We start from the raw sequence: 20,218 nt of genomic DNA on the forward strand, positions 1-20,218 counted from the left end.
TTTGCTTCCCGTTTAGAAAATAGTCTGCGCCTATCAAAGTGCATGACCGTACAATTCACTAGACTGCATTCCATTGGCCACTTCTTTAACCATTCTCCTAATCTGTCTAGGTCCTTCTGTAGCCTACCTGCTTCCTCAGCACAACCTACTTCTCCACCTATCTTCGTATCATCCACAAACTATGCCACAAAGCCAACAATTCTATCATCCAGATTATTGACATAGTGTTGTTCCCAACACCGACTCCTTGGAACACAACTAGCAGCCAATCAGGAAAAGCCCCTTTTATTCCCACTCTTTGCCTCCTATTAGTAAGCTCACCTTCCATCCTTGTTAGAATCTTTCCTGTAATACCATGTGTTCTTATCCTGTTTAGCAGACTCATGTGCAGCTCCTGGTCAAAAGCCTTCTGAAAATCCAAGTACACAACATTAAATGGTTCTCCTTTGTCTATCCTCCCTGCTAATTCCTCAAAGAATTCCAACAGATTTGTTAGGCAAGATCTTCCCTTAAGGAAACCATGCTGAATTCAGCCTGTTTTATCATGTGCCTCGAAGTACTCTGAAACCTCATCCTTAATAATGGACTCCAAAATCTTCCCAACCACTGAAATCAGTCTAACTGGTCTATCATTTCTTGTCTTTTGCCTTCCTCCCTTCTTAAAGAGTGGAGTGACATTTGCAATTTTATAGTGCACCAGAATCATTGAAACATCACTACTAATGCCTCCACAATCTCTTCAGCTCCCTCTTTCAGAACGCTGGGGGGTAGTCCATCTGATCCTGGTGACTTATCTACAGGTATCGTCATGCCATTCAATTTCCCAAGCACTTTGTCCTTAGAAATAGCAATTATAGTCACTTCTATTCCCTGATACTCTCAAACTTCTGGCATACTTCTGGTGTCCTCTACAGTGAAAACAGATCCAAAATACTTACTAAGATTGTTCACCATTTCTTTCTCCCCAGTTGCTACAATTCTCCAGCTGTCATGCTGTTGAAAATACATTAGCACTGCTGAACTTTACTTGAGATTTTTTTACACTATCCTGATGATATTTTGTGGAATTATTCTTTATTTCTTTTATCCTCTTTCAGATTTCTTTCTTCTACATTGAGGAAAACTGTTATTCAAGCTGAGCTATCCAATGAACTAAATGATAATATATTAACTAGTTATTTTCTTGTTGTAGAATGTTTCTGAATGCAACTCACTGAAAATCTATGCAAATAGACATCTGTAATATAAATGATGATCTTTTACAGTGCTAAGTCCTGTTATTTTATTTTCATTAAAATATTTTCCCCAGTGACCAACAATCACCTGCTACCCTTAAGATTGAGCAAGTCATTATTTGGTGTTTGGAACTCATTCAGTTCTTTGAGATACATTACACATGAATCTTTAGCAATTACACATAATGCATTAAACATGCAATCAGGTGAAAGTAATATAATTTGTCTCTTAAATGCAGAGCCAGTGCTTTATGCCAGAATGTGTAACACCAGTTGCAGGATCCTAAAATGGTACACTTACTTTAGTTCCCCCTGGGTCCCCTCTTCCTTCCTTTTCTCCTATGGTCCACTCTCCTCTCCTGTCAGATTCTTTCTTCTCCAGCCCTTGACCTTTCCCACCCACCTGGCTTCACTTATCACCTTCCAGCTAGCATTTCCCCCCTCCCACCACCTTCTTATTCTGGCATCTTCACCCTTCCTTCCCAGTCCTGAGGAAGGATCCTGCCCGAAATGTCAACTCCTTATTCTTCTCCATAGATGCTGCCTGACCCTCTGAGTTCTTCAAGCACTTGTGCATGACATTTATCTTTAATTTAACTTACATCAGATGTGCAGATTCATACTTGTTAACCTTTGTTTACTAATTATCCTTTAAATTCACTGCAGAGCTTTGAGCAATCAACAAGGCAACTACAGGTGTACTATGGAGACACAAGAGATTTTGCAGATGCTGTAAATCTTAAGCAACGTACACAAAATGCAGGAAGTGTTTCAGACTGCAGGCCTTCATCCAGTCCAGCTGTTGACTGTGCATTTCCCTCCACAGAGGCTGAAATCTCCCACCATTTTCTGTTACACAAGGTGTGTTATGACTACAAATCCAGCAGGTGGCACTGACTCTGTAAAGTGCAGCATTGTGAAGTAGCTCCTGCGATTTTACATTGCTCAAAATATAAACCACGATGTAATTTCATGCCCTAGTTGTCATAAGGGCTCCAGAATGCTGCAATAAAACTGTTTTTCAAATGGTTTTGTTGAACAATGTCACCCAACAGCTCTAGCGTCCCTGATGACTCCATCTGCATGAAGTGCATCCAGCTACAGCTTCTTACAGATCATGGTAGGGATCCAGAGCTAGAGATGGATGAACTCCTGATCATTTAGGGGGCTGAGGGGTTGATCAAAAGGACATACAGGGAGGCAGTTACACTCAAAATGCACAGGATACAGGTAATTGAATGACCTTCAGAAAGAATAAAGGGGAGAGGCATCCAGTGCAGAGTACCACTGTGGCTGTTCCTCTCAATAACAGGTGTACTGCTTTGGATAGGGTTGAGGGTATGCCCTAGCAGGGGAAAACCAGAGTGATCAGGTCATTGGCACTCAGTCTGTTTTTATGGCTCAGAAGGGAAAGGGGGAGAAGTGTTGAGCTGTAGTGATAAGGAATTTGATGGTTAGAACAGACAGGAGTTTCTGTGGACAAGAATGAGAATCCCAGATGGTATTTTGCTTCCAGGTGCCAGGGTCAGGGAAATCTCAGTCCACAAGTCCACAGCATTCTTAAGTGAAAGGATAATCAGCCAGAGGTCAGGGCCCACGTTGGTACCAATGACATGGGTAGGAGGGATGACGAGGTCCTGCAAAGTGAATTCAGGGAGATAGGTGCTAAGTTAAAGGAGCAGACCTCCAGGTGTTGTGGTATTCGGATTGCTACCCATGCCACATACCAGTAAGGCCAGAAATAGGAAGATGGTGCAGTAGAGAGGGCTTCAGATTTTAGGATCATTAGGCTCTCTTCCAGGGTAGGTGGGACCGGTACAGACAGGACAGTTTGCACATGAACTGAAGGGGTGCTAATATTCTAGGGAAAGTTCTCTAGTGCTGCATATTGGGGGGGAGTGGGGTAAAACTAAAGTTGCAGGGGCATGGGAACCAGAGCACCAGAGCTGATAGTGCAGGGGTTGTGGGGAAAGATGTTATTTAGTCTACATACAAAGTTACGAATTGAAAGATTGAACATGGTGAGACTTATCTTCTGAGTTGTGTGTATTTCAATGCAAGGACTATTGTTGGAAAGGTGGATAAGTTTAGGGCATGGAATTAGGACACTGTTGCCTTTAGTGAGACTTGGCTACTGGGAGGGGCAGGACTGGCAGTTCATTATTTTGGGTTTCTGTTGTTTTAGACATGATAGAGAGGCAGGGATTAAAGGGGGAGTGGTGGCATTACTAGTCAGTAAAATATCACGGCAGTGTTCAAAGAGGACAGATTGGAGAGCACTTCTATTGGAACTGAGGAGCAAGAAAGGGATGACCACATTATTGGGGTTATGTTAGAGACCACCAAGTAGACAGTGGGATTTCGAAGAGCACATTTGCAGAGAGATTGTTGCATGAAACATAAGGTTGTGATAGTAGTTGATTTTAACTTTCCATATATTGATTAAGACACCTATTCTGTAAAAGAGCTGGATGGGATAGAATTTGTCAAATCTGTTCAGGAAAGTTTCCTTCATCAATACATAGAGGTCCCAACTAGAGGAAGTACAATACCAAATCTTCTATTAAGCAATGGGATAGGTCAGAAGATAGGAGTTTATGTAGGGAACACTTTACATCTAATGATTATAATGCCATTAGTTTCAAAATAATTATTAAGAAGGATAGGTCTTGATCTTGGGTTAAGATTCTAAACTGGGGAAAGGCCAGTTTTGATGGTATCAAAAAGAACCTGGCAAGTGTGGATTGGAACAGGTTGTTATCTATTAAAGGTAAGTTTGGTAAGTGGGAGGCCTTCAAAAGTGAAATTTTGAGAGCACAGGGTTTGTATGTTCCTGTCAGAATAAATGGCAAGGGTAAGGGCAAATTTCTTGGTGTTCACCTGACAAAGAATCTCACCTGGTCCCTCAACACCAGCTCCATAGCAAAGAAAGCCCAGCAGTGTCTCTACTTTCTGCGAAGGCTGAGGAAAGTCCATCTCCCACTCCCCATCCTCATCACATTCTACAGGGGTTGTATTCCGAGAATCCTGAGCAGCTGCATCACTGCCTGGTTCAGAAATTGCACCATCTCGGATCACAAGACCCTGCAGCGGATAGTGAGGTCAGCTGAGAAGATCATCGGGGTCTCTCTTCCCGCCATCACGGACATTTACACTACACGCTGCATCCACAAAGGAAACAGCATAATGAAGGACCCCATGCACCCCTCATACGATCTCTTCTCCCTCCTGCCATCTGGGAAAAGGCTCCGAAGCATTCGGTCTCTCACGGCCAGACTATGTAACAATTTCTTCCCTCAAGCTATCAGACTCAATACCCAAAGCCTAGATTGACACCTTGCGCTATTGTCCTGTTTATTATTTATTGTAATGCCTGCACTGTTTTTGTGCACTTTATGTAGTCCTGTGTAGGTCTGTAGTCTAGTGTAGCTTTCTCTGTGTTGTTTTTTTTTTACGTAGTTCAGTCTAGTTTTTGTACTGTGTCATGTAACACCATGGTCCTGAAAAACGTTGTCTCATTTTTACTATGTACTGTACATAGTACATAGTACAGTTATGGTCAAAATGACAATAGAAGTGACTTGACTTGACTTGAAGAGATATTGAGGCTCTTGTTAAGAAGAAGGAGTGCATGATAGGTATAGGCAAGAATGAATAAATGAGATACTTGAGGAGTATAAGAAATGTAAGAGAACACTTAAGAAGAAAATCAAGAGGGGTAAAAGAAGGCATGAGGTTGCTCTAAAAGACAAGGTGAAGAAGAATCCCAAGGGCTTCTGCAGGTATATCAAGAGCAACAGGATTGCAAGGAACAAAATTGGTCCTCTTGAAGATCAGAGTGGTCAAGTATGTATGGAGCTGACAGAGATAGGGGAGATCTTCAATGGATTTTTTTGCATCTGGACTTACTCAGGAGACAGATACAGAGTCTAAGGAAGTGAGACAAAAAGCAGTGAGGTCATGGACCTATACAGATTACAGAGGAGCAGGTGTTTGTTGTTGAGGCAAATTAGGGTCGATAAGTACCCAGGGCCTGACAATGTGTTTTGGTGGCGCTTGTGGGAAGCTGGTGAAGAAATTGTGGGGGCATTAGAAGATATATTTAAAACATCCATAGCAATGGATTATATGAACCCTCACAAGACATCAGAACCTGATGATGTACCTGTTAATCTGAGAACCTGAGCTATTCAACTGATGAGAGTGTTCAAGGACATCATCTGTCACTCTCTGCTACAATCAGAGATTTCTACCTGCTTTAAAAGGGTGGCAATCATACAAGTGCCCATACAAGAGCAGGGTGAGCTGCCTCAATGACTATTGCCCAGTGGCACTCATATTTATTGTGATCAAGTGCTTTGAGAGGTTGGTCATGGCTAGACTCTACACCTGCCTAAGCAAGGACCTGAACCCACTGCAATTTGCCTATCACTTTATTAGGTCTACAACAGATGCAATCTCATTGGCTCCCCACTTGGCCTTGGATCACTTGGATAAGAGTAATACTTACGCTAGGCTGCTGTTTATTGACTATAACTCAGCATTTAACACAATCATACCCTTAGTTTTAATTAAAAAGCTCCAAATCCATGGTCTCTGTGCTTCCCTTTGCAAATGGACCTTTAACTTCATTACCAGAAAACCAAAGCCTGTGTGGATCAGAATTAACATCTCCTCACTGACAATCAAAATTGGCACACCTCATGGATGTATGCTTAGGCCACTGAACTATTCTCTCTAAACAGCCACAACTATGTGGCTATGCACAACTCAAACACCATCTATAAATTTATTGATGACACAACTACTGTCAGAATTTCAGATGGTGACAAGGAGTTGTACAGGAGCAAGACAGATCAGCTGGTTGAATGGTGTCACAGCAACAACTTTGCACTCAACGTCAGTAAGACCAAGGAACTGACTGTCGACTTCAGGAATGGGAAATCAAGGAACACACACCAGACCTCATCAAAAAATCAGCAGTGGAAAGTGTGAGCGGTTTCAAGTTCCTGGGAGTCAGCATCTCTGAGGATCTATCCTGGACCCAAAGTAATGATGCAATCACAAAGAAGAAAGGCATGACAGTGGCTATATTTCTTCTGGAGTTTGAGGAGAATTGGTATGTCACCAAATACATTGGCAATTTTCTATAGATGGTGAGCACCCTAACTGGTTATATAACTGGTATGGAGGAACGACTGCACAGGATTGGAAAAAGCTGCAGAAAATTGTAAGCTCAGCCAGCTCCATCATGGGCACTAGCCTATCTTCAATGACACCTTCAAAAGGTGATACCTCAAAAAGGTGGCATCCATCATTAAGAACCTCATTGCCCAGGACATGCCCTCTTGTCATTACTGTCATCAAGGAGGTGGTACAGGAGCTGAACATACACGCAACTTTTCAGGAACAGCTTTTTCCCCTCTGCCATCAATTTTCTGAATGAACAATGAACCCATGAACACTTCCTCAGTAATTTTTCCCTCCCATTTTGCACTACTTATTTATTTTTAATATACTTATTGTAACTTATACTTTTTATTACTATGTATTGCAATGTACTGCTGCCACAAAACAATAGATCTCAAGGCATATACTGGTGATATTAAACCTGATTCTGATTCTGATTGGAGGATAGCTAATGTTGTTCTGTTGTTTAAGAAAGGTTCTAAAAATAATATTGGAAATTATAGGCCAGTGAGCCTGATATCACTTTTTGAAAGGTACTCTAAAGGACTGGATATACAAGTATTTGGATAGGCAGGGACTGATTAGGAATAATCAACTTGCTTTGTGCATGGTAGGTCATGCCTAACCAATCTTAGTGATTTTTAAGGTAGCTTCCAGGAAAGTTTAAGAAGGCAAAGCAGTGGATGTTGTCTATGTGGACTTTAACAAGGCCTTTGACATGGTCCTGCATGGGTGGCTGGTTGAGGAGGCTCAGTCACTTGGCATTCAGGATGAGGTAGTAAATGATCTGGATGATAATGTGGTAAACTAGATCAGCAAATTTGCAAATGACACCAAGATTGAGGGCATAGTAGACAGCGAGAAAGACTATCAAGGCTTTCTGCATGATCTGGACTAGCTGGAAAAATATACTGAAAAATGGCCGATGGAGTTTAACGCAGACAGGCATGAGATGTTACACTTTGGAAGTACAAACCAGGATAGGACATACACAATGAGCAGTAGGACACTTAGAAGCATGGTAGATCTGGGAATACAGATCCATAATTCCTTGCAAGTGGTGTCACAGATGATAAAAGAGAGCTTTTGGCGCATTGCCCTTCATAAATCAAAGTACAGGGTACTGGAGCTGGGATATTACGTTGACATTGGTGAGGCCTAATTTGGACTATTGTGTGCAGTTCCGGAGGAAAGAAGTCAGTAAGATTGAACGAGTGTGTAGATAAGTTGGAAGGGTATTGCCAGGACTTGAGGACATGAGTTATAGGGAAAGGTTGAAGAAGCCAGGAGTTTCTTCTCTAGAGCATAAGAAAATGAGGGGAGATTTTATAGAGGTATACAAAATTATGAGGGGTTTAGACAGGGTAAATGGAAGCAGACTTTTTCCACTGAGGTTGGGTGAGACTAGAACTAGAGATCAGGCGTTAAGGGTGAAAGGTGAACTGTTTAAGGGGAACATGAGGGGAAACATCTTCACTCAGAGGGTGGAGAGTGTGGAGTGAGCTGCCAGCACATGGTGGATTGCGATTCGATTTCAACATTTAAGAGAAATGTGGATAGGTACATGGATGGGGGAGGGGGGGAAAGGAGGGCTATGTTACAAGAGTGGGTCAATGGGACTAGGCAGATTAATAGTTCAGCATGGACTCAATGGGCTGAAGAGCCTATTTCTGTGCTGTAGTGTCTATGAGTCTATGTCATCAGGCAGAGATCATCACTGCATCCGGTGTGTTTGCATTCTGCAGTTTCACAATGAGAAGAGTTGATTTTGTGGACACAGCATTTACTTTTCAGGCTGTACTGAAGCTGCCACTGGTCTTTTCCCCATCAACTTGGTAGGTTTCGCTGACAATTCTAAGTTTTATATTTAGCTGAATTTTATTGGCAATGGAATAGATTATTTAAGTTCAACATCACGAACAAAGGAGAAAGCAATTCCAATGCCAAGCAAGGTAAATATTTATTCAGAGTCATTAATCCCAACCCAAATTTAGGTAAACAAATATTGATAGGTCTCTTCTGGCCAGGCATTTATATCTTGTTTGATTATACAAAGTGGAGGCAAGCTTTAGCAGGTGCTTGCAACAACTGGTTGAATACATAAAACATGGCCCACAATCAGTTTCTTAAACAAACCAGTTCCACTGACACTAACAAGGAATGGGCTGGTTCCAGGCAGCTGGTTGGCTTTCATGACTCCATTTGTTCCCTATTAATGCACAGAATTAATTGATCCAAGATTAAACCCAGTGCCTCATTAATCCTCCCTTCCATTAATCACAGTTAACGTCCCACTGTATGTCGTATTGTTATTAGGTGAACTATATAGTGCTCCACTCGCAGAAGTACATTACTTTTTTCCACTTATAAATCATAGGACAGTCATAACAGGGTTGATGCTATGGTTAACGAGGCAACATTACAATAGTACACAAGCTCAGGCACGGAAGGAACAGCTGGAAAATGATCAATGCTGTCAGATTCTCCGCCTCAGGCAAACTTGCCGTCTGAATTTTAGGTTGCCCAAATGTCTCAATCAAGTGCCCCATTTTAACTTGCTTAGATCAGCGGTTGGTTTACCCAATGACCATGACTGAATTTTATGCACATTCAGTGGTGGCAGGTGATAGTGCATTCTGGTTTATTGGAAATTTATGTCTTTAAAAGGAATTGAAGCTGGAAATTTTTTTTAGCTTTGTGCTTTTACACCAAGATGAACCGTCATTCAGCTTTTAATCTTTGTATGTAAGACCTGAACTTTGGCTGGATGCAAATGATCCCACTATATTATTTCAGGAATAAGAGAATCAGCATGCTATCCTGGAAAATACTAACCTTCAATCAACAACACTGAAAAGGGATTATTTGCTTATTGTGATAGCAGCAAATAACTTCCACATCAATAAAATACAGAACACAGCACAATCACAGAAAAAGTCAACTTCCAAGAGGTTTAATTATTTTTACTAGCTGTATCTGAATTACTAGCACTGCATCATGAATTTGGGGTTAACTGGAGGAGATAACGTGGCATTCCAGTTCCTAAATCTTGTTTATTTGCAATCAAACTGCGCACAAAAATTCAAGGGGCCAGTACCTCTAATATTGAATCAAACACAATTTTGTCATTATGTTACACAGATTATGCCAGTGCATATTCAGAGAAAACCACTTTTTTGTTAATATTATAATCTGACATGGCATTTCACTTAACTGCTGGATTTCCCTTCTCTTTCCATTTCCTTCCGTGTAGCTTGTTGGTGGTAGGTCAACAGATGACAGCAGGGTACAGAGAACAAGCCGACAGAGCAAGAGTTGTCAGCAGAGGATGAACTGCACCACAGGTCACTGATTCTAAGTACAGCTCAACTCAAGTCTAATGCTCACTGGCAAAACCACTAAACAGTAACTCGTGTGGCTGCGGCACAAGATGAAAACACAAAAAATAGCATGCTCTTCTGATTTCATTAATCACACTTTTAAAAATTAAACATCTACGTTTTAAGCATGTATTTTCAGCCTTATATTGACTAAATTGTAGAACATTTTTAACAGTAGCATCTTGTTTAATTAAGAGTTTAAAAATTTTCTTTCCATTGTTCCTGGGCATTCAGTTGCAGTCAACTCTTAGATGCAGGATAGGGTAAATAACACATCTTTGTAAAAACATTTATTTCAGTTACCCTTACCCTCTCTGGAGGATGCTTAGCTGTGATTCAACACCTCTTCATTATGTTGACGACTGCACCATACCATTGTTATCTTGTCCTATGGTTTGAAATAAAGATGTGAATCTTAAAAGCAAAATCCCTAACTACTGAATTAAAGTAGAAAAAAACACAACCTCATATAAACATTGTACAAATACACTTTTTATGAAACTGTCGCTAATAATACTGGGATTCAACAGGTCCCTTTGAAACTGAATCCTTGACTTCTTGACCAGCAGACCATAATTAGTAATTACAGGCAGCAACACCTCCACCATGACTATTCCCAACACTAGTGCTTCATAAGTCTGCCTCCTCAGCCCCCTACCCTACTCTCAGAACACACATGACTGCCTGGCGAGCTTACAGATGACCCCACCGCCGTGAGCTCTATCTGAACCAATGATGAGTCTGAGTACAGGAAGGACATGGAGAGCATAATGACATGGTCTCATGACAACCACAGGAGGAAGGAGCTGGAGATCCATGAGCCAGTCCTGGGTAGACAATCAGAGGTGGAGAGGGGCAGTAACTTCAGATTTCTTGGCTTTACAATATCAGAGGATCTGTCCTGGATCCGGCATGCAAGTGCCATAACAACGGTGCCTCCACTTTCTTAGAAGTTTGAGTAAATTCAGCACATCATCTAAAACTTTGACAAACTTCTATATACTGTATACATAGTAGACCAAATCCTGACTGCTTGTGCAATTCCACAGAACTGAAAAGCGTACAAAAGGTGGTGGATACAACCCAGTCCATCACAGGCAAAGACCTACCATCGTTGAGCACATTTGAAAGGAGCACTGCCACAAGAAAGCAGCATCCATGTTTTTGATTTCTCAAGTACCTTCAATATCATACAGTCCTCATTGCTGGGGGAAAAGCTCCAATCAATGAAGATTTGCACTTCCATTGTATCCTGGATAATGGACTACCTGACTGCAGACCACAGTATGTGCGGCTTCAGAGCTGTGTGTCAGACATGATTGTAAGCAGTGCTGGGACTCCACAGGGACTGTATTGGCTCTCTTCCTGTTTACCCTGTATACCTCGGATTATAGATAAACACTGAGTCATGTCATCTGCAGAAATTCACTGATGGCTCAGCAATAGTTGGGTGTATAAAGGATGGACAGAAGGATGAATACAGGGCCCTGGTGGAGGACTTTGTCAGATGGTGCAAGCTGAATCATCTACAGCTCAACATCAGTAAGACAAAGGAGATAGTGATGGACTTTAGGAAGACTAAGCCTGCACTGCTCCTTGTTTCTATTGATGGTGAGGACCTGGATGACAGAGTTGAGTGGAGCATCAACACTGAGGCAGTGTACAAGAAAGTTCAGTGTTGCCTCTAGTCCCTGAGGAGTGCTTTGGAATATGCAGGCCTCTCCTTCACATGTTCTACCAGTCTATTATCCCCAGTACAATCTTATAAGTGGTGGTGTGGTGGGGCAATGGCATCAACAAGGATGATGCCAACAGGCTCAATAAACTGATTAGAAAGCCTGGCCCTGTTATAGGAGTCAAACTGGACACACTGGAGGCTGTGGTAGAACAAAGGACCCTATGGAAACTCCTGGTAATTCTGGACAATGTGTCCCACCCTCTGCTTGCAACCTTGGCTGAACAGAGGAGGACTTTTAGTAATAGACTAACACAACTGTGCTTCTCCAAAGAGCGCTCTCAGAGGTCATTCTTCCCCTCACCCATTAGGCTCAAAAATGAGGCAACCTATAGCTCAGGAAGTGAGAACCCCCTCCTGTTAGACTGTTTTAGGTAACTTATTTCTTATTCTTTCTACTTCTCTTCTAATATTTATATCTGTGCACCTGTAATGCTACTGTGACACTGTAATTTCCTTTGGGATCAATCAAGTATCTATCTATCTATTTTTCCAGCTAGGCTCTCTTCTTGCTACTACAATTGGGCAGGATGTACAGGATCCCTAGGTCCCACGGCACCAGATTCACAACAGATATTACCCTACAACCATTAGGCTCCTGAACCAGCATGGATAACTTCACTCACCTCAATGCTGAACTGATTCCACAATCTATAGACTCAGTGTCAGGGACTCTACAACTCACATTCTCTATTTTACTTATTGACTTACTTTATTATTTCTACAATTTGTGTTCCGTTATACATTGGTTGTTTGTCATTCTTTATTTTCCTATAAATGCCTGCAATAAAGTGAATCTCAAGGTAGCATGTGGTGACATATAAATACTTTGATAATAAATTTATTGACTTTGACTACCCTACATCTATCAGACTCATGAACCGCTGTAGAACATTTCTCTCAGCATAACTCAAAACTGTTGATTCAATTTCAAGTAATTATAAAAAAAAATTCTGTTTGGACAGTTTCTCCTCTTTTGTCAGTCTTTGTTTATGACTGTATAGCTTTTTGTAAAATCTATTTTATTTTTAATTTTTCCTGTAAAAGCTTGCAAGAAAATGAATCTCAAGGTAGTATATGGTTAGTATATGGTGTAATATAGTGTATGCATTTTGGTAATTTTTTTTTACATTGGACCTTGGGAGTGTGGACACAGTTCAGAGCATCATGAAAACCAGACTTCCCTCCATGAATTCTGCTTACACTTCTCACTAGCTCAGAAAATAGCCTGAATAATCAAAGATCCAGCCAGCCCAAATATTCTCTCTTCCCCACCCTCTCACTGGGCATAAGATACAAAAGGCCAAAAGCACATACAACTAGACTCAAGCTCAGCTTCTACCCATTGTCATAACACTACTGAATGTTCTCCTAGTATCATCAATTAGACAGCCTCCCAATTTACCTTGAAGTGACCTTTCACCTTATGTCTACCTGCACTGTACTTTCCTTGTACTGTAACATTTCGTTGTGCACTCTGGTATTGTTTTACCTGAATTATCTCCATGCGCTATTGTAGTTAATTAACCTGTATATCTGTATGCAAAACAAGTTTTTCACTGTACCCTGGTACATGTGACAATTAGAAACTGACTTGCCAAAGTTACAGCAAACCTTCTGGCCCTTTGATTTGTCATTGGCTTGTTAACTGGCAGTAACTGTATCAAATTCCATTCAACTCTCCATGAAAGAGAGTGAGTTGGAGGGTTTTTCATGTCCAAATACTTTGTACTAATTACTATATGACAATACCTATTACATAGCCTTTGCTCAAAACCAGTGCATCAAACTCCGTCTCATAAATGTGGGAAGAAAAGGAAAATAGATGTAGTAAGCAGAGATGTACGCAGCAGAGATGTTGAAAATGCATCACATTTAACACAGTGGGAGTACCTATTGGTTCTTTTGGGGACCAGCAGAAAATTCCACTTACATTATAGTCAGTGACATAAATGAACAGAGACATGAATTCATCACCCACATATTAAATCAAAACACTTATACTCTCTGGAAAGTATACTTTTCCTCTTTTTGTAATGAGTCCAGCTACATGATACAGTAAATAAATAGTGATTTAATTTTAATGAATAATGTTTCTGTTATTTCCACTTTCATGCCTTATCAGATTAAATGTAGCACATAATACTGTAAATACTTGGTAAATCTATATCTGTATTAATAGTTTTCAACACTACAAGAATCCCCGTCCCCAGAGATATTTCAAGGAATCATGTTGAAATGTTCATCTCCAAAACTCCTAATGTGGATCAAATGCTATTTTTACTCCTTTTCGCTTCATCTGTTTCTCAGCAGATCATCTGCTAGTCAGTCTACAAGTTCTGTTTGATGTACTTAAGTAAAGGATGTTGTAGAGCTAAATGGTTCCTCAAGGTTGTCATAGCCAGGGGAGGTAATGGGGATAAGCTCCCACTACCTATTAAATGCTCCCGAAGTTTTATGTCTCAACTAGTCCAAAACTCAAGTCCATCTCCTGACCTACACATCTGGCTTAGCTATTAAGCCTAGCGGAACCATTTCTACTGACAGAAAAAGGGGCAAAGGTGGGTTACTGGCACTTTAAAACCAGACCTGCCAGACGGGGCTCAACCGCTCATTGAGGAGAAAGAAAACTCAGATCTCAAACCTCTGATGCCCCGTGGCTATACCCACACATAGGGAAGGCTTTGGGAATAAATCCCAAGGAAAAATCCAGAGCTGGAGTCCCTAAGGCAGTTCCATGTTGAGTTCAACAGTGACTGGCAACTCCTGCAACGCCGCTGGTACCGAACTGTATCAGTCTCTTCTGTTCTTTTGGATTGATTAGCTGAGTAGAGAGGGGGATCCTGCTGCATGGGCAACAGCTTGCTCTCCACATTGTACTGCCCCGGCTTGAGTCATCTAGTGTATCATGCAGACATCTAGTCGACCCTGACCAATGAAGTGTCTCAGAGCTCTATAGCATCCTGCTTTCTCCATGGTGTCATAGTTCTTGTGGAAAAGGCCAGGCATATACTTGGCGCATTTGACATAAAGAGCTAAAGCATGTCAGGTCCGCAAAGAAAAACTAAGGATTCACTATTCTAAGTTGGAGCTAGTGGTGTTCAGAAATACTGATTTATTGATCCTGTGAGAAAAATTAATGTTGAGGATTGTGACCTCTGACAGGAAGTTAAATAATGACCCTGACTTTCTCCAATGAAATGACAAGCTTTTCTTGCTAACACTTTTTAAATTCATGAAAACTACATGGCTGAAGGCTGAATTATTTTTCATTTTCATACTGTTTATCATTGTTCACTATTATTATTGTTGTTTCAACTTATTAACAAGTTTAAACTTTAATGATAACAGCATATAACTGTACACTTAGACCATAAGATATAGGAGTAGAATTAGGCTATTTGGCCCATCTCACTGTTACCATCAGCTAGGAGGCACAAAAGCCTGAAGGCACACACTCAGGAACAGCTTCTTCCCCTCTGCAATCCGGTTCTTAAACGGACACTACCTCACTTTTTCATATACAGTATTTCTGTTTTTGCATGTTTTTTAAACTATTCAATATATGTAATTGATTTACTTATCTATTATTATTTTTATTTTATTATTATATATATATTTATCTCGTCTAGATTACGTATTCCATTGAACTGCTGCTCCTAAGTTAACAAATTACTTGTTACATGCCGGTGATAATAAACATTTTGATTCAGGTCTGCTCCACCACTTCATCACAGCTGATTCATTTTCTCTCTCAGCCCCAATCTCCTGTTTACCACCCTCCCCCCCCACCCCACCGTATAGCTTCATGCCCTGACTAATCAAGAATCCAATAAGACCATAAGGTATAGGAATGAAATTAAGCTATTTGCCCCATCAAACATTTGATACCCTGCTGTCTTCATCATGATTTCTTGATCTTTTGAAGATCATCATTCATGCCGGTGCCATTTCAATCACAGAAACACTTCATAATAATTCTCAATTTACTTCTCATGGTCAATAGCATAAAGCATGGTTTTGAGAGCGTATGGCCAAATTGGTAAAAATCTTTAAAAAATTTCTCTCACATGCCATGTTAATTTTGAGCAAAGATTATCATTAATTAATGAATTAATAACAATAAGGTTCAAAGGTTCATTTATTATCAAAGTATACAGCTCTGTGGTGTCAAAATGGTTGTTGTGACGCATCTAGAGTGGTAGTGTAGTGGGTAGTGCTTGTCACTTTCACTTCCAGCTTCTACCACTGGTTAGCAGTCTCGCGAAAAGGAGAGCTGAGTGTGTAAGTCTCTCCCTGCCAGTACATAGCCTCTTCAACAGCAAGCCTCATGTAGTGCCTCCTTGCTGATGACACACGGAAACTCAGGTTGAACTACAGAGGATGGGGAGAAGGTCTGGCCCTTGCGCACATAGCACGCAGGCCCACCAGTGCATAGACATGGCCTGGTGCTCATGAACCAGAAACCCAGCTATGGGCAAATAGCCCCATTGCCTTGTGGCAATCCTCGGGAGAGATGAAGGCTAGGGGAGTAAACTCAGATAGCAAATCCAGAGTGGAGCCCCTAAGGTGGCTGGATGTCCTTTCGGCAGCTCCTGCAGCCAAGCTGGTACCGAACGTATTCCTTCACAAGCTTTCCTTTGGACTACATTGCTGAGGCCGAGAGAGGATCTTGACAACTGAGCATCTCAGGATCTCCATAACTTCCGCTCAGGCTCGTGACGATGATCGTTGTTCTTCGAGACAGACGGACGCCAACCACAGTACAGCTCTCAAATTCTTTTTCTTCAGATAGCCACAAAACCAAGAAAGAAAAGAATGGCAGCACAATCATCAATCCCAAAATCCCTCCTCCCCACACAAAAAACGATCAGAAATGGAACAGGCACACCAACTCCCCCTCCCCCGTACACAAAAAAACGAGAAACATCGGGTGAAAAACAAAGAATATAAAGAACTACAAGTCTGAAAAAATCTCTATAGTCCAAGTCCATATCCAAAACGCAGAAAACCTGGGTAATATTCTCTGCGCACAGTAGCAGGTCTTTCCCTCAATGTAGCAGAGTGATTCCTTCCCAGTGATCAAAAGGCAGTCTCCTCTCTCCACAGCAGAGCAATCCCTCTAGCAATCAAACGGCAGGCGGCTGGCGCTCACCTTCCACATTCCCCCCAATGTTTCGATCTCCCTTGTCGCTTCAAAGAGCAAAATGGAGTCAAGTATCAGTTCACAGCCTTCTCACCACGAGGTTCACTCGTTACCTCTGCCTCCTGGAATTCTCTTGGAGACCGCAGAGCACCCAAACAAACTCCAAACTGCAAATCACAGGCTCCTGCAGTTCCAGAATCACATTCAAGATGAAAAGCAAATGTAAAAGACATGAAATATATGGTATAATCTACCCAGAAGATGCTGACCGAAGGAGCGTTGTACAGATGTGCTATCTTGACTCTAAGGAAAAACAATGCTTATGTATGTGTCTTCTTTGTTTTATTATTAATAAGAGTACAATAGAGAGAGATTAAAATAAATGATTTTAGAAAACCTGTTCAAAAATTAGTATATTAAAAAAAGACAAATACAAAAGAACATAATTTCTAAGTAGTATTGTTATTGCAACTCAAATGTAACATAAATATGTTTTGCTCTTGATCACTTTTATCACAAAGCCATTTATGAACACTTTCATAATGCTACTTTATGGAGGAATCCCTGCACGTCACTGTTTCGGAACCATGCTTTATTACCCGTTTTAATCATGCCAACTCTTTCACTCCAACACACCTGATAATCCCTTCAGCTTCTCCCATCATTAAATCACTTCTGTTTTTTTGCTGGTGTATCTAACATAATAAACAAGCTGAAAAGGTTAAACACAATTTTGAAATATGTCACCGATAAACTTAAATAACATAGTTCTTCTGATATAATTATGTTAACTGCAATAAAAAATCATGGAGGCACTAAATTACATCACTGGTATTATCAATAAATATCTAGTATTCACTTAGAAACAACAGAAGAAAAAAATAGGAACAGAGTGAAGCCAATAACAACTGGCCCAACCATTTACTATCCAAATATGATGGTCCACAAGGATTTCAAAATGTAACATCCAATGTCACTTGTCTTCAACTATCTAGTTGGCGCCAAACTGGTGTGAGATAATTGCTGTGAAAATATCTCACTGTTCTTGGGTTGTAAAAAAATAACTCACTGTTCATTTGGCAGTAAAGATAATCTTTATGCATGTTTTTATTATGGATGGGGCGACACTGCATGCTGTGTGACAAGAACATTTGTACACCTGCCATCTTAGGCACGTGTGCCATAGGTTCACCACCTTGGGAATGCAGAACTATACAGTACAGAAGCAAGCCCTTCCGCCTAGGATGTGTGAGCCAAACACAATGCCAAATTAAACTAAATCTCTCCCACCTGAAAATGATCCATATCCCTCCATTCCCTGAGGGATTATTTCAGAAGAAGGCATCTAATTAAATCCTTATAGTTAATAGATACATTAGAAACAAAATTAAAGGACTCCAACGTGATAAAACATTCTTATTAGAAGCTATTCTATTTGCTAGAACATACACCACAGCTGTACGTGATACAAATTATACCAATCTTTATACCAATCAAGTCTTCAGCTATCAAATCATCAAGTTATATAGCACAGAAACAGGATTCTGAGCCCAGTGATTCAGTGTCAAGCATCAACCGCAAATTTATACTAATCGCACATGAATCCTATTTCTTATTCACTTCACAGTTCCATCAATCTCACAAATACCCACTACACGTCCTAACCTAAAACTTTGACAAACTTCTATTGATGTGTAGTGGCGGTTATAGTGACTGGCCACATCATGGCCTGGTATGGAGCACCAATGCCCTTGAATGGAAAATCTGACAGGAAGTAGTGGATTCAGCCTAGTCCATCACGAGTAAAGTCCTCCCAACCATGAGCACACCTATATGAAATGCTGTTGACGGAAAGCAGTATCCATCATCAGAGACCCGTGCCACCCTGGTCATGTTCTCTTTTCTCTGCACCATCAGGTTCAGGAACAGTTACTATCCTTCAGCCATCAGACTCTGGAACAAAAGAGGATGACTACACTCAACATCATTGAAACGTTCCCAAAACCAATGACATCACTGTCAAGGGCTCTTTATCTCATGTTCTCATTATTTATTGCTACTTATTTATATTTTCTTTTGCACAGTTTGTTGTCTTCCGCACTCTGGGTAATCTTTCATTGATCCTGTTATAGTTACTACCCTATAGATTTGCTGATTATGCCCATAGGAAAATGAATCTCCAGGTTGCATAGGGTGACATATATGTACTCTGATAATAAATTTACTTTGACTTTGACATTCCCCTAATCTCTGTCACTCACCCATATACCAGGGGCAACTGGCCAGATAACCTACCAATCCACATGATTTTTGGGATCTGGGAAGCAACTGGCACACCCCGAGGAAACCTGTGCAGTCACAGTGCAAACGCCACACATGAAAGCACCCAAGGTCAGATTTGAACTCAGCTCTGGCACTGTGAGGCATCATCTCTACAAACTGTGCCACCGCACAAGAACAAAAGCAGTAAACATCACTTTAACAAAACCAGTATCAGGCTACTTGCAGCACACCGAACAAGGAACTGTGTCTGGTTACACTTCTATTGCTCGACATCGCCAGTAATGATATACTGTAGAAGGTCAACAAGATCGATCTCAGACGCAGGGGAATGATTGTAAGAACCCAGCAATCTGAAAAGCAACCAGTGAGCAAGGAAAAATGTGCCACAAATGTTACTTCAAATTAAACAAAATCATTTAGGACCAATAAATTTAAATTAGAGAAAAGCAAATTTTAAACATATAAAAGAGAAGCCCTTTATCTGAGTGATAAGTGTTTGGAAGAACCTGCCAGATATAATGATAGAGACAAATTCATGAGAGGTAGTCAAAATGCAGCTGAGTACCACAATGGGATATGCTACAATGGGCAATCCATTGTTATTACTAATTTTTCTTGCATATTTTATCAACACCTGCACTCTATGTAAATATACAAAAAGTAAAAGAAGTCAGACATGATCTTCTAAATATACAGCAGTGCTTTTCTTAAAACAGTTCAGCAGAGTAAATTGGTAAATTGGTTTATTGAGATTATTTACTAAGACAGGGAAAACGCATGTTTTGCAGATCATTTCATTGTAACAGTGCAGTAAGGCAAAACAAAGACAGGTTGTTGCAGTTGCCAATAAAGTGCCGTGCAAGTAGACAGAAAGGCACAAGGCCATAATGGGGTAGATTATGAGGTTAAGAGTCACTCCTATTGTATTAGGGGACCATTCAATAATCTCACAACAATGCACAGAAGCTGCCCTTGACCGTGACGGTATGTGCTTTCATGCTTTTCTCTCTTCTGCCTGATGGGGGAGGTGTGTGGGATCTTTGATTATGCTGGCTGCTTTACTGAGGTAGCAAGAAGTGTGGACAGAGTCAATGGAAGCAGGTTGATTTCTGCCATGTGTTGAGCTGTGACCACAACTTCTTGTGGCCACAGGCAGAGCAGTTGTCAGACCAAGCTGAGCTCCATCAGGATAGGATGCTTCCAAAGGTGCATCAATATAAATTGGTAAGGGTCAAAGGGGACATGTCAA

At 40.9% G+C, this 20,218-nt stretch overlaps 1 protein-coding gene across 1 annotated transcript in view; it reads right to left on the reverse strand.

Moving 5' to 3' along the window:
* Window positions 1–20,218, reverse strand: part of myocd (myocardin) — a 654,082-nt gene that overhangs the window by 345,885 nt on the left and 287,979 nt on the right. The window contains exon 4 of the mRNA XM_073025871.1: window positions 10,115–10,193. The gene's annotated coding sequence lies outside the window, so the exon portion shown is untranslated. The remainder of the gene's footprint in view (window positions 1–10,114; window positions 10,194–20,218) is intronic.

Source organism: Hemitrygon akajei, chromosome 22, assembly GCF_048418815.1.
Source record: "Hemitrygon akajei chromosome 22, sHemAka1.3, whole genome shotgun sequence".
NCBI classification, from domain to species: domain Eukaryota; kingdom Metazoa; phylum Chordata; class Chondrichthyes; order Myliobatiformes; family Dasyatidae; genus Hemitrygon; species Hemitrygon akajei.